Here is a 13,206-nt window from a genome sequence, read left to right as displayed (position 1 = left end):
TTTTTACTTGGAAAAACATACATTTCTACCGCAGCTTCTCTGGGTGAGAAGTAACGTAGGCCCAACACTGCGCAACACTGACAAAACCACAGCCAGTGAGTTTTATTTCACACAGGAGGAGAGTCCACAAATGCAGCTCAAGTGTTTCTTGTTTTATCTCAGAGCTTGTCCAAAGTCCAAACTCTTTATTAAGTGTAAACTGAGTGCATCAAATTGGTCCTGGTTGTTCCATTAGAACTTAGATTTCTCTGACTCAATATCAAAAGTGCAATAAATAAAACTAGTTTAAAACATAATTTAGCCATATATGACAAGCCAGAGCTACTATGTCCTTTGCCCAAAGAGTTTCCAACAGAAGTAATCAGACTACAGAATGAAAACTGTGCACAAAAGCTGAGTGTTTTTGTTTGTTTTTTATTTCTCACACCAGCCTAAATGTTAAAGTGCACCAGAAAAAAAGGGCAAAACACAGCATGACCCTGATTTGAACATAATCACAGCATAATAATAATAATCCTATGTAATGGATGTAAAGAAAAATATAATTGGGTCAGGTGAAGCGGTAACGGAGGGAAACAGGGGCAGATTTTTTACATTCAAATAGCTCTTATTCAGAAACTAGAGGGGCTATTGAAATAAGTAAGGTATAAGAATGTAGGAAAGAGTTACACTCCAACAGGGTAAAGTTAAACCTGTGATATTCTTTCAAGTTGTTGACAAAAAATTTAAAAACTCATGTTGGTAACGGAAGGAATGAAATATGCAGCACTTTTTGGGCAATAAATACAAACAGTGATAACTAGTGGTTCTCACTTACATATCCTTAACAAACTGGTTTGAATATTTGCTTCATATAGTTTTCTACCATATGGTACAAGATTAGGTTGAAAAAACTCTTACTTTTTGAGTAATGAGATTTTTTGTTAAGAAAGGTCATGGTAACGGAGGGAAAAGTAACAGAGGGAAAACTGTGTAAACAAGTAGAAGGTGCATGATTTTGCATAATTTGTCGCTTTTTTCTTCCGGATACTTTATTACTTCAAAATGAAAGGAAACTATTTCTATAAAATATGTCAGTCCTTCCAAGCAAATTTTTATCATTTTAAATACTTTTTTTATTTTTTATTATGTCAATAAATATCAATTTATTTACATGATTTTCAGGTCTTTGAAATTTGGGAAATAATTGTTCCATGTTTCATACATGGTCTGTTTAAAACGTATGTAACTTTAGAACCAAAAATGGTACAGAAAAAAGGTAAACAGTTTCATAAAGTAGAGTACATTTGTATCTGTTGAATACATTTTTATATCAGATGCATGAACTTGAATTTTTGGTCTTGCTGTATACTTCTGCTTGACAGGGCCCAATTGTACTTTCAAAAAAATAAAACTACTGTCAGTTCTGGTTATGTAGTGGGCTACCGAACTACACATTTCCAATTCACCATAATTCAAATAAATAGAGATGTGCATGTCTCAAGAGCAATGGGGAAAGCCAGAAAATAAATATATATAAAAAAAAAAAAAAAAATCATAGTGAGGGCCCCAAACTCTAGTTCACCTAGGGCCCCCAAATTGTTAATTCCACCACTGCTCACATGAACCAGGAAGTGATTTAGAGGAGGAGCAACAGCAGCTGCAGCAGGTTCACAAGAAATTTACTTTAAACCAGAGAGAAGGCAGAGCTGTGTGGAGTGTTTTGCACAAAGAGGAATCAAACCATCAACGTTTCTGTTTATATCAACCTGAACTAAAGCTTCTGGTGAGTAAAATGATACATAATAGGCCATAAGAAAGTCAAGGATGAGTATGTTGGTTGATTAAAGCTACAGTGATGATGTCATGTACTAAGCCAATAATCTGCTTCAAAGTTCTGTACAGTGACATGAACAGTCTCTGTGTGTCATAGACAATCTGTGCCATTATCTGACTGTGATTTCCAAAGATGAAGTTCACTTGCAAATACAAACAGACTGTTTTACACATAGACTGTATAAAGAAGTGGACTAAGGGAGTGTGGTGTCACCCACAGTGTTTGGTGCCACTTAAATGAAGCTCACAGTGCTAGTGGTTACAGGGGCAAATTTGGAGCCAGGCTCTGTATTAGAAATAATTTTTTTTTTTTAAAAAAGAGAAAATAGAAAAAAAAAAAAAACAGGATCATGTGGGGCTGGTTAATATGAACATTTTTAGACCAAAATGATGAGTTGAGAGGGTGAACAATATTCCAATATAACCAGAACAGCCACATTTGAACTTCTTATTTGGAATGCAGCGGCTTGTAAATTAATTTTATGTAGTTATATAGACAGCTTATGGTTTTACATGAGCATAAACATAAAACTCAGAATTAGACTTTCTGTGTCATCAGTGCATTCTGTGGCTCTGTTACTGTTTATGTCAGAGCCAGACCAACACTGAACCAAATGTTCTCTCTCCTGTTGTAGTGATGGCCGCTGTGAGCTGTACTCTCTCTGAGGAGCAGTTCCTGTGCTCCATCTGTCTGGAGGTCTTCACTGATCCAGTCACTACACCGTGTGGACACAGCTTCTGCAGAGTCTGCATCAACAAACACTGGGACAGCAGCGACCAATACAACTGCCCAGTCTGTAAACAGGACTTCAGCTCAAGACCTCAGATGAAAATTAACACTGTTATGGCTGAAATGGTTTTTGAATTCAAAAATAAACCTGAAGGCGAAGATATTCCGGTTGAAATGGTGAGTTCAGAGTTCCAGTCCTCTGTTCCAGGAGAGGTGGGTTGTGAGGTGGGGGCTCCTCCAGTAGAGGACCTTCAGACAGTCCTCCTGAAGGAGGAGGGTGAGGAGCACCAGGCCACGCTGAAGAATCAGATTAAAGAAAGATGTCAGAAAATCGAGGAGATCCGGCGCTCAGTGAAGCTCAGTCAGAGAAAGGCAGACACAGAAATACAAGAAGGCCTCAGAGTCTACAACGCTTTGATGGAGTGTGTTCAACAAAGTCTGGACAAGTTCAAACAGAACATTGTAGAGAAGCACAAGAAGAACGAGGAGGAGGCAGCTCAGCTGATAGAGCAGATCCAGACAGAGATCTCTGCACTGGAGCAGAGAGGAGCTGAGATGGAGCAGCTCTGGAGCTCTGGAGACCACCTGCACTTTGTACAAACCTTCACTTCAGTCAAACCTGCTCCACAGCTCAATGACTGGACCGAGGAGACTGTGAGGGTCCCCATCGTACAAGGGGAGAGCGGGCCAGGCTCTGTCTGAACTGAAGAAGACACTTAATACAGAGATGGAGAAGTTCTTTAAGACTGAATTAGAAAAAGTACAAGAGTTTGCAGTGGAGGTGTCTCTAGACCCAGACACCGCAAATGAAGATTTAGTTCTGTCTAAAGATCTCAAACAGGTTCATTACACAGCTGAAACACAGACTCTTCCAGATAATCCTGAAAGATTTTCAAATTGTTTGTGTGTTTTAGGAAAACAAAAGTTCTCATCAGGAAAGTTTTATTTTGAGGTCCAGGTCAAAGGAAAGCTGGCTGGGTATTAGGAGTGGCCAAAGAGTCAGTGGACAGAAAAAACAACGATGATTCAACAGTACAGGAAGGATTCTGGACACTCTATATGGGAGGTAATCACTATATAACATCAGACGATCCCCCTGTACTTTTCCCTGTGAGTTCCTCTCCAGAGAAGGTGGGAGTGTTTGTGGATTATGATGAAGGTCTGGTCTCCTTCTATGACGTGGATGAAGAATCTCTTATTTACTCTTTCACTGACTGTGGTTTCACTGACAACATTCGGCCACTGTTAAATCCATGTGGTATTTTCTTTGGTACAAACTCTGCTCCTCTGGTCCTTTCCCCCATTAACAGTTCTGCAAAATAAAGATCATCTCATAGAAGAGAGATATCCATGAATCTCACTCCTGGTGGGAATAAAACAATTAGAACAATGTGCCCAAAGACAGAGGTCAGCTGACTCCCTGAATATATTAAAGGACCAGGTTACTCCATCATTTCTTCACTGGTTCTGGAATAACTTTCTAATTCTATGTTTCTATGTTTTCTGCTTTGCTTGTTTACATTGTTTATGAAAATAGGCTGCACGTAAATCAAGATGGTGAGGATTGTTAAATGAACTCAGTATTAACTTTCTGTTCAGACGTCTGTAGTGAAATGCCATGTGGAAATGCAGGAAGTGCTCTAATATGTTATTAAACTCCATACACCTTCACTAGAATCATTTGGATGATTTTAGCCCTGGAATTGAACAAAAGGTGAAAGGAGCACGAAAACACAAAAACACAACTCCAGGTTTGTTTTGGATGAGATAACGTGACTTAAAGCTCAGAAGAGTCAATTTTATATTATTTATTTATTTATTTATTAGGGAAGCCCCTTGAGATGTAGTGTCTCGTTTGCGAGGGGGTCTTAAAAACATCAACAAAAATAGCATTTACAGAAAAGAAAGAAAAAAACAAATCAAAACGGAACAAAAGACAAACACAACACAAAGACAACATTCACAAAACACACAGACAACATTCATACTATACAATCCAGGATCCTAAGATTTACATCTCTCTGATTTTATCATCACCACACCTATATTTGTAAATTAGTGAAGAAAAAAAGCAACTCTATGTACAACAGAAAGTACATAGAACAAAAATGTATATTCATCGAAAACAGGAGCAGGGTGTTTGTAAGTATCTGAAGACTGACTCATTCAAATGGTGGATTGATGTAATTGATCGGATTGAGAAGGGTAAGTTGTTCCATTCATTTGGAGCTTTGACGTTAAATGCTTTGCGGCCAATTTCTTTTTTATCATCGGATTTTACATTATAAGACTTTAATTGCTTTGTTTAATTAAAAGTGTTAATAGAAATACTTTTAGAAACAGTATTAATAGTACATTTTTATAATTTAAAAAAGACTAGGTTCAGAGAAAATGTGACTCTGCCTTGACTTCAGATGGTAGAAAATGCCTGTGTTAGTTCCTGGTGTGAAGCAGTTTAAATGAGGCTAAAACAGCAGCTGCTCCATCCAAGTTGTTTAGCAGCAGGTAATGTAGTCCAGTGAAAGTGTATGGACTAGAAATGCACAGGAGTGAGTCTGAAAAATAATGGAGGAGATGAACAACTCATTTTCAGCTCTTAAGAAAGACATGAGCGCAGTAGGCAGGAAAATGCAGCGAATGAACCAAAACACAACTACGGGTTTAGGTTTGATGGAACAACATTAGCACATGGTTAGAACCTCAAAGCGAGTTTAACATAACGGGACCTTTAACAGTGTTTCAGAGTGAACCATGAACAGAACTAAGTGGTGTTGGATCGTAGTCACATGTTGGAAAAGGACTGTCCTCACATGAACCAGGAAGTGATTTAGAGGAGGAGCAACAGCAGCAGCAGTTCACAAGAAATGAAACTTCAACCAGAGAGAAGTCAGAGCTGTGTGGAATGTTTTACACAAAGAGGAATCAAACCATCAACGTTTCTGTTTATATCAACCTGAACTAAAGCTTCTGGTGAGTAAAATGATACATAATAGGCCATAAGAAAGTCAAGGATGAGTATGTTGGTTGATTAAAGCTCTAAAAATCTGCATGCAGTATATGAGCAACTAATGGTGACAGTATTTGAGTAGTATTTTGGATACATGGAAACGTTTCCCAAGTGTAGAAGTATCCATTGAAGCGAATTCACTGCTTCACATTACTGTATACAGCCTGGGTGTGGCAGATATCTGTGTTATTATGTAAATATGGGTTGGTCAACAATACGTTCCTTGGTGTTGCTACTGTTAATATCAGCTTCAGGTCAATCATCAGTATTTCTGGTTATGTTGAGGTCATTCATGTGAAATTTCCCCAAAATATTCTCGACAAAATTTTAAGAACCACCATGACTTTTTATCTCACATGTTCAGTTCAAAGGCTAGAACAAAAGGGTATGTTTGTCACCTTAGGGATTTTTAAATAGTCATAAAATCCAAATTCATGTTTTTGTCTACTTTCAAAGTTCAGATCTCTCCATGTACCTCTACTTTACTCATGCATGCCGTATTTTCTGCACTATAGGGCGCTCTGGATTATAAGGCGCACTGTCACTGAATGGTCTATTTTCGAACTTTTTTCACATATAAACCGCACCAGATTATAAGGCGCATTAAATGAAACACAACAGTTAGATAAGTCAGTCAAACTTTATGTAACGCGTTCACAGTAACTCTCAACTTTGTTCAGTTGTAACGCATTAAAAAAAATACTGTCTGAGAAGCTAAATTGTTAGTGTATTCACAATAACTCATAATTGTACAAACAGTTGGTCAATTGCAGCGTCCAGCACGACCGCATCCCTCTCGTCATTATCTGAGTCAGTGTTGTTACTGTTACCTCCCATATGGAAAAGGTATAGACAAATCATACACCATTTTAACATGTTTTATCTGAATCTTAAAAGATTTGTATATGACAGTGAAAACGGTAAATATGTGCAGCATGAAACATATAAAACTCTGTAACCTGCAAGGGCTGAATATGACACTGATCCCACAAATAATATCCTTACAAGTGTTAGAGAAAAGTCACAGAATCATAGAAAAACAAGTGAATGATGATTGTTTCCTTAAACTTGATTGCTGTGTTGTGTGTATATGAGAGTGAGAAAGAAAATTATCACAGTGTGTGTTTGTGTGTTTGTATGTGTGAGTGTGTGTGTGTGTGTGTGTGTTGGGCAGCATGGGGATAAACACAGTAATGCAAATACTGCATTACAACATTAAAAAACATAAGACATATCACTCTTCCACTGATATCACAGTGAACATACAGGCTGTGAAAAGATTTTTACTTTGCAAAATCCTGTAGCCCCTTTCCTTGTTGCGTCTTTGAAGTAGCGATTTGCTTGTGAGATTCCAATGTACTTGTAACTGTCCTCAACATCTGCTATAGTTCCCTCTGCAGGTAGTAGCTGGTTAGCTCAACTGATAAGTCACTTGACTTTCTCATGGACCACCTTGGGTTCAAATCCCACTTCTGACTCAGATTTTGTTTCTTTTTTTTAACTGCAACATATAATTAAAGAATACAAACATTACATGGAACATACAAAGACAATGTAGTTGATCTGCACATTACCTGTAAATGTCATGCAAAATGTTCACTTTATCTTTACTAGTTTTTCATAATATAGTTGTATGAGAAAAATGCAAAAGGGGGACACTTTCAGGAGTAAACCACACATGACACATATAAACCTTATATAAAGATTTACTACAAAGACAGTGGTAAATTCTTATATTTTTTTTCCAGTTTTTTTCCATATGGGTTGGCAGTTCAGTGATGAACCGGTGATGATTCGGGTCTTGGTGAAAGCTCGGATCACAGTTGATACTGATCCTTAGCTCAGGTGTCCATGATCCGTTGGCAGATCGTGGCGTAAGTCGCTCGGCGCTGTCTCCCTGTCTTGGTGAATGTGTGTTCTCCTTCTCTCATCCACTGCTCCCACGCAGCTCGCACTTTAACTTTATAACAGCCTTGAGTTTAAAGTCGGCGTTGTGAGCGTGTCTCCTGACAGGTGCATTTTGATATTAAAAGGAATCACAGTATGTATTACTCCGCGATGCTCCTGACTGTGTAATGCTGCAAGTGGTGCGGCTTTGTAGTTTACTAAAGTCATACTAAAACACCCCAATAAATTCATATATAAGGTGCTCTGGATTATAAAGCGCGCAGTCGTTTTTTGATGAAATTATAGGCTTTTAAGTGCGCCCTGTAGTGCGGAAAACAAGGTATGCATTGTGTATTTTTACTCTCACCTTAAAGTACACGCAGAGACAATCAACAATGAAATGTAGAAAATGACATATTTTCAAAATTAAAAGAGTGAAGGGGAAAGCTTGAGCTAAATGTATAAGAGCCTAGTAGAGTCAATAATTCATGACAGAAAAAAAAATGATGCATTGCTGTGTTTTGGATGGGAGAGGTTTATGCATGAAAAGCTGCTCAGGTCATTTTCTCTGTGGTCATTTGGGTCAAAAATTAGGAGAAGCTATAGTAAAGAGGACAGACAGACAAAGGGTCAAAGATGAGAAGTCGTCAGGGGATGAAACGGACCCAGAAACTGATTGGACTCCTCACCTTGGCTCTTCTTCAATCAGCTCTTCAACAGCTTCAAGAGCCTACCTCCTCATTTGAGCCACTACTCATTTTCTGACCCAAAATGGCATCTGTGAAAACGTCTTGGGCTGTTCTGTCTTTATTTACACTTTGACACATCAAAAAATATATAGTATTTAATTTATGTAATAACACAGGGGGCGGTCACAGGGTCACAGTGTCTATTCTGGACTCACAGCCAATTTTACCTTCAGACTAAAACAATCAGACCAGTTCTGTCCTGATTTCTATTAGAATTCATCTTATTATAATGTTTTAGTCATGACATGTTTTTATAATGGCAGTCAATGGGATTATGTAGTTTTTTCATGTATAAACCTCCCCCCACGCAAAACACAACAACACACCATTTTTTTTCCACCATGAATTATTGACATATACTCGGCTCTGTGGTGGATACCTCTGCCACCACTCCATAGTGTCAGTATAATTTCATTTCATTTCATTTCATTTATATTAAGTGAAATACTTCACACAGACGAAGAACCCCCCCTTCCCCAGAAGAGACCAATCTTGAATCAACAAAGGGGGGGAGCGCTATTTAATTAGTTTAAAGTTAGTTTTTAAGTTTGTTTGTTTAGTTTGTTTTACAGTCACTTTATTATCACTCATTATTTTCTTTATTATACTTATTTGCTTTCTTGTTACTTTGATTAAGTTAGTAGTTTTAGTTAATTATTTTGTGTAATTCCCCCCTCTTGTGTTCAATTTTCGTTGGTCCTCAGGTATTTATAAACACTCCTGTTCTTTGTCTGGTTGGGTTAGTTTTGTTTGATTTCATTTACTCCAGTTGGGCCTGGCATTTTGTTAATGATTTACCTAATTTCTTTGTTAAATTATATCTTTTTTTTTTTTTACTTTATTCAATTTAAACTTGTTTTTATACCTTTCCTTTGCCTTTCTGTTTGATCTACTATAGGCTCTAATAAATAAATAATAAATTCTCTTTTGATTTTGAAAATATTTTATCTTCTTTTTATTGTTTACTTTTGGTATTCTTAAGGTAATATGGCCTTTATAATGTGAACTAAATAAAGGGTTTTGAATGTAGAAAAAAATGAACCTATGCAATTCATTATGGCCATTCAAAAACGAGGACTCTCGAGGGCCCATAAAGTGATAAAGGTGACTTTTTTACATAATCTTCTGACAGTTGAAAATACCAATTCAGTCTCATTTTTTTATTGTTTATTGTGGGTGTTTGAATAGATTAGGGAGCTAAAGAGATTTGATCTTTGAAAGTGCAAATACTATGAATCTGGATTCATATGGGCACTTAAAAATGGGTTCCATAAAGTTGTCATCTTGGGAATGTTATGAGTTTTTTACATAAACTTCTCCCATTCAAAACACAGCAATGCACCAAAAATATCGCCATAAATTATTGATTATTTATGTAGTAGACTAATAAATTTATAATACATTTCCAACTGTACTCTGGATTTTGAAAATATCAGATGTATTATGTGACCTAATTCTGAAGGTGACCAAAGCATTAAAGACCAACACTGAACCAAATGTTCTCTCTCCTGTTGTAGTGATGGCCGCTGTGAGCTGTACTCTCTGTCTGGAGGTCTTCACTGATCCAGTCACTACACCATGTGGACACAACTTTTGCAGAGTCTGCATCAACAAACACTGGAACAGCAGTCACCGATACAACTGCCCAGTCTGTAAACAGGATTTTCTGGCTGATATGGTCACCCAGCTCAGACTTAAGCCTCAAGATGAAGAAACAGTGATCCACAGGTTCCAGTCCTCTGCTCCAGGAGAGGTGAGCTGTGACCTGTGCCCAAAGCCCAGGCTCACAGCCCTGAAGTCCTGCCTGGTGTGTCTGGCCTCGTACTGTCAGATCCACCTGCAGCCCCACCTCACAAACCCCCGTCTGAAGAGGCACCAGCTGATCCAACCTCTGCCCAACCTGGAGGAGCGCATCTGCCCTGAGCACGACCGACCTCTGGAGCTCTTCTGTAGAGAACACTCACACTTCATATGTCTGCTCTGTATGTCTGAAGGACACAAAGACCATCAGACAGTCCCCCTGAAGGAGGAGGGTGAGGAGCACCAGGCCACGCTGAAGAATCAGATTAAAGAAAGACGTCAGAAAATCAAGGAGATCCAGCGCTCAGTGGAGCTCAGTCAGAGAAAAGCAGACACAGAAATACAAGAAGGTCTCAGAGTCTACAACGCTTTGATGGAGTGTGTTCAACAAAGTCTGGACAAGTTCAAACAGGACATTGTAGAGAAGCACAAGAAGAACGAGGAGGAGGCAGCTCAGCTGATAGAGCAGATCCAGACAGAGATCTCTGCACTGGAGAAGAGAGGAGCTGAGATGGAGCAGCTCTGGAGCTCTGGAGACCACCTGCACTTTGTACAAACCTTCACTTCAGTCAAACCTGCTCCACAACTCCACAACTGGCACAAAGAAACTGTGAGGACCTCATCGTACAAGGGGAGACTAGCCATAGCTGTGTCTGATCTGAAGAAGACACTTAATAAAGAGATAGGGTCGTTTTTTGAGGACGAATTAGAAAAAGTACAAGAGTTTGCAGTAAAGGTGTCTCTCGACCCAGACACAGCACATCCAAACTTAGTTCTTTCTAAAGATCTCAAACAGGTTCATTTCAGAGGTAAAACACAGACTCTTCCAGATAATCCGGAGAGATTTTCAAGTTTTTTGTGTGTTTTAGGAAAACAAAAGTTCTCATCAGGAAAGTTTTATTTTGAGGTCCAGGTCAAAGGAAAAACTGCCTGGGAATTAGGAGTGGCCAAAGAGTCAGTGGACAGAAAAGAAGAAGTTGATCAGACTGTACAGAAAGGATACTGGACACTCTCTATGGACAGTGTTTACAGCTCATCTGATTGCCCCTCTGTAGTTTTTTGTGTTAGGTTTTGTCCAGAGAAGGTGGGAGTGTTTGTGGATTATGATGAAGGTCTTGTCTCCTTCTATGACGTGGATGAAGAATCTCTTATTTACTCTTTCACTGACTGTGGTTTCACTGAGAACATTCTGCCGCTGTTCAATCCATGTGGCAATGATGATGGAAACTTTGCTCCTTTTGTTTTAACACCGATTGGCATATAGTTCTGCAGAATCCAACAACAATCCAACAGAAATGTTAACCTTGTCTGCGCCCCCCCCTTTCAGCTCTTCTTCCTCCCCAGCTCTCCTCAAGCCTTTCCACATCCTTTCTATCTCGTCTAACCCCTCAGGAGTTTATATTCTCATATCAGTGATTTGACATATTTTACTGTGATTTTGACCCTTTGAAGGGTTTGTGTCTTTGAGCTTCTTTGCTTCATCTATTAGCTGCATGAGTGACATAGCTGTCTAAGTTACTTATGAATTATAACTTTAATCATTTATTTATTTATATATATATATATATATATATATATATATATATATATATATATATATATATATATATATATATATATATATATATATATATATATATATACAGTTTTAAATACTTTTGGAGGAGTCAGAACCTGGTGGAGGACACTAAAAATGTACATTTTATATTACATTACAGTTTATGTCGAGATGCTAAATATTTATCATTGTCGTGTATTTAAAGCACTTTAAGGTCCAAACTTAGTTTGAACTGATCCTGTGTGGGTTTTTGATTGGCCTTTTTAATGTCCTTTTCTGAACTTGCTGAATTTATAACAGTGAATTTATTTGTGGATATATTATGGCCTTTGGGTGTCTGTTTGTCTTTTATTTATGTACCATTAAATCCTAACTCCAGTCTCAGTCTCTCTCCTTCCAGTCCTAGAGTTGAACTCAGACCTTCTGACCTAGCCCTATTTATGACAGTATCAGCCCTGTACTGTACTAATTGTGACACAGGCTACACTTGGACTGCCTGATGTGTTGGTATCGCCTGCCCATGAACCGGAAGATCACAGGTTCAAACCCCAGAGGAGATGCTTGGTACACAGGGTACACTCTTATGGTTTGGAAAGTGAATAAATACTTTGATTACTGTACCACATCAGTGTGTATGGCACCATTCAGCCACTGTTTATACTGATGACTGTATTTTAAAACATTACAGTCTGAAGTGGCTTCTCAGCAGACAGGAGCAGTCCGATGCAGCAGTATGGAACAGGAATCATTTGTTTCATTTTCCAAATCTATTTATTTAAAGGGACAACTCATATGAATGAACATATAATGTAAATATGCATTCACTAACAAACAGTAAACACAGTTTAATATTCGAGTGACCAATTTGTAATGCAAAGCATGCTATATAGGTCTCCAGGAAGAATAGCTGATAGCTAAGGTCAATTAAACAAAACCAATGAACCTGCCCAGAGACTACAGGTGGAAATTAGCACTGGTGCTACAATCTGGTAAAATGCATCTCTCCTGTTAAGGTTAATATAGATTGTGCACTGTCCCTGTCTCATTTAATAAATAAACTAACAAACTAACAATATTCAATGTGTGACAAAATCATACAGCTTGATCATATTATGAATGCTGATGAATTTCACATTTAGAATTTTTTTTATTTTGAAAAAAAACATTTAACTTGCTGAAAATTTAGAATATTTTTTGGATATGTGGGAAACTCTCAAAACTATTATGTATCTGACCCAAACTCATAAGAGTACACCTGCACGGGAGTTCATGCACTCAATAAGTTAGGGGCATCCGACTTTTTTCCTCTGTTCAGCTGTTTTTACAAAACAGAAATTCCAGAGAGCCACATCATATCATATATTTGATGTCTTCTGTACGTATGTAAAATGTAGTATTAACATTAAAAAATGTAGTGGTAAACTTATGGAAAAACATTGGGAAAAAGAAGGTGTGTAAGGTAAGTAGGTACGTACAGTATGTTTCTCAGACATTCCTCAATATTACATAGTGCCCCTTTAATGAATATGAAATTAACTCATAGATCAGGGGTCGGCAACCCGCGGCTCCAGAGCCGCATGCGGCTCTTTAGCACTTCCCCTAGTGGCTCCCTGGAGCTTTTTCAAAAATGAGAAAATGGAAAAGGAATGATTTTTTTAAA

The 13,206-nt window shown here is 38.1% G+C and overlaps 1 pseudogene; it reads left to right on the top strand.

Annotated features, from left to right (window-relative positions):
• The first annotated feature begins 1,628 nt into the window (after positions 1–1,628).
• Positions 1,629–11,499, top strand: LOC110168052 (uncharacterized; annotated as a pseudogene).
• The last annotated feature ends 1,707 nt before the right edge of the window (positions 11,500–13,206 follow it).

Source organism: Boleophthalmus pectinirostris, unplaced genomic scaffold (assembly GCF_026225935.1).
Source record: "Boleophthalmus pectinirostris isolate CB_2022bp ecotype Guang Dong unplaced genomic scaffold, ASM2622593v1 HiC_scaffold_8, whole genome shotgun sequence".
Classification (NCBI taxonomy): domain Eukaryota; kingdom Metazoa; phylum Chordata; class Actinopteri; order Gobiiformes; family Gobiidae; genus Boleophthalmus; species Boleophthalmus pectinirostris.
The sequence above is the reverse complement of the archived record's forward strand: the minus strand, read 5'-3'. Positions and strand labels throughout refer to the sequence as shown.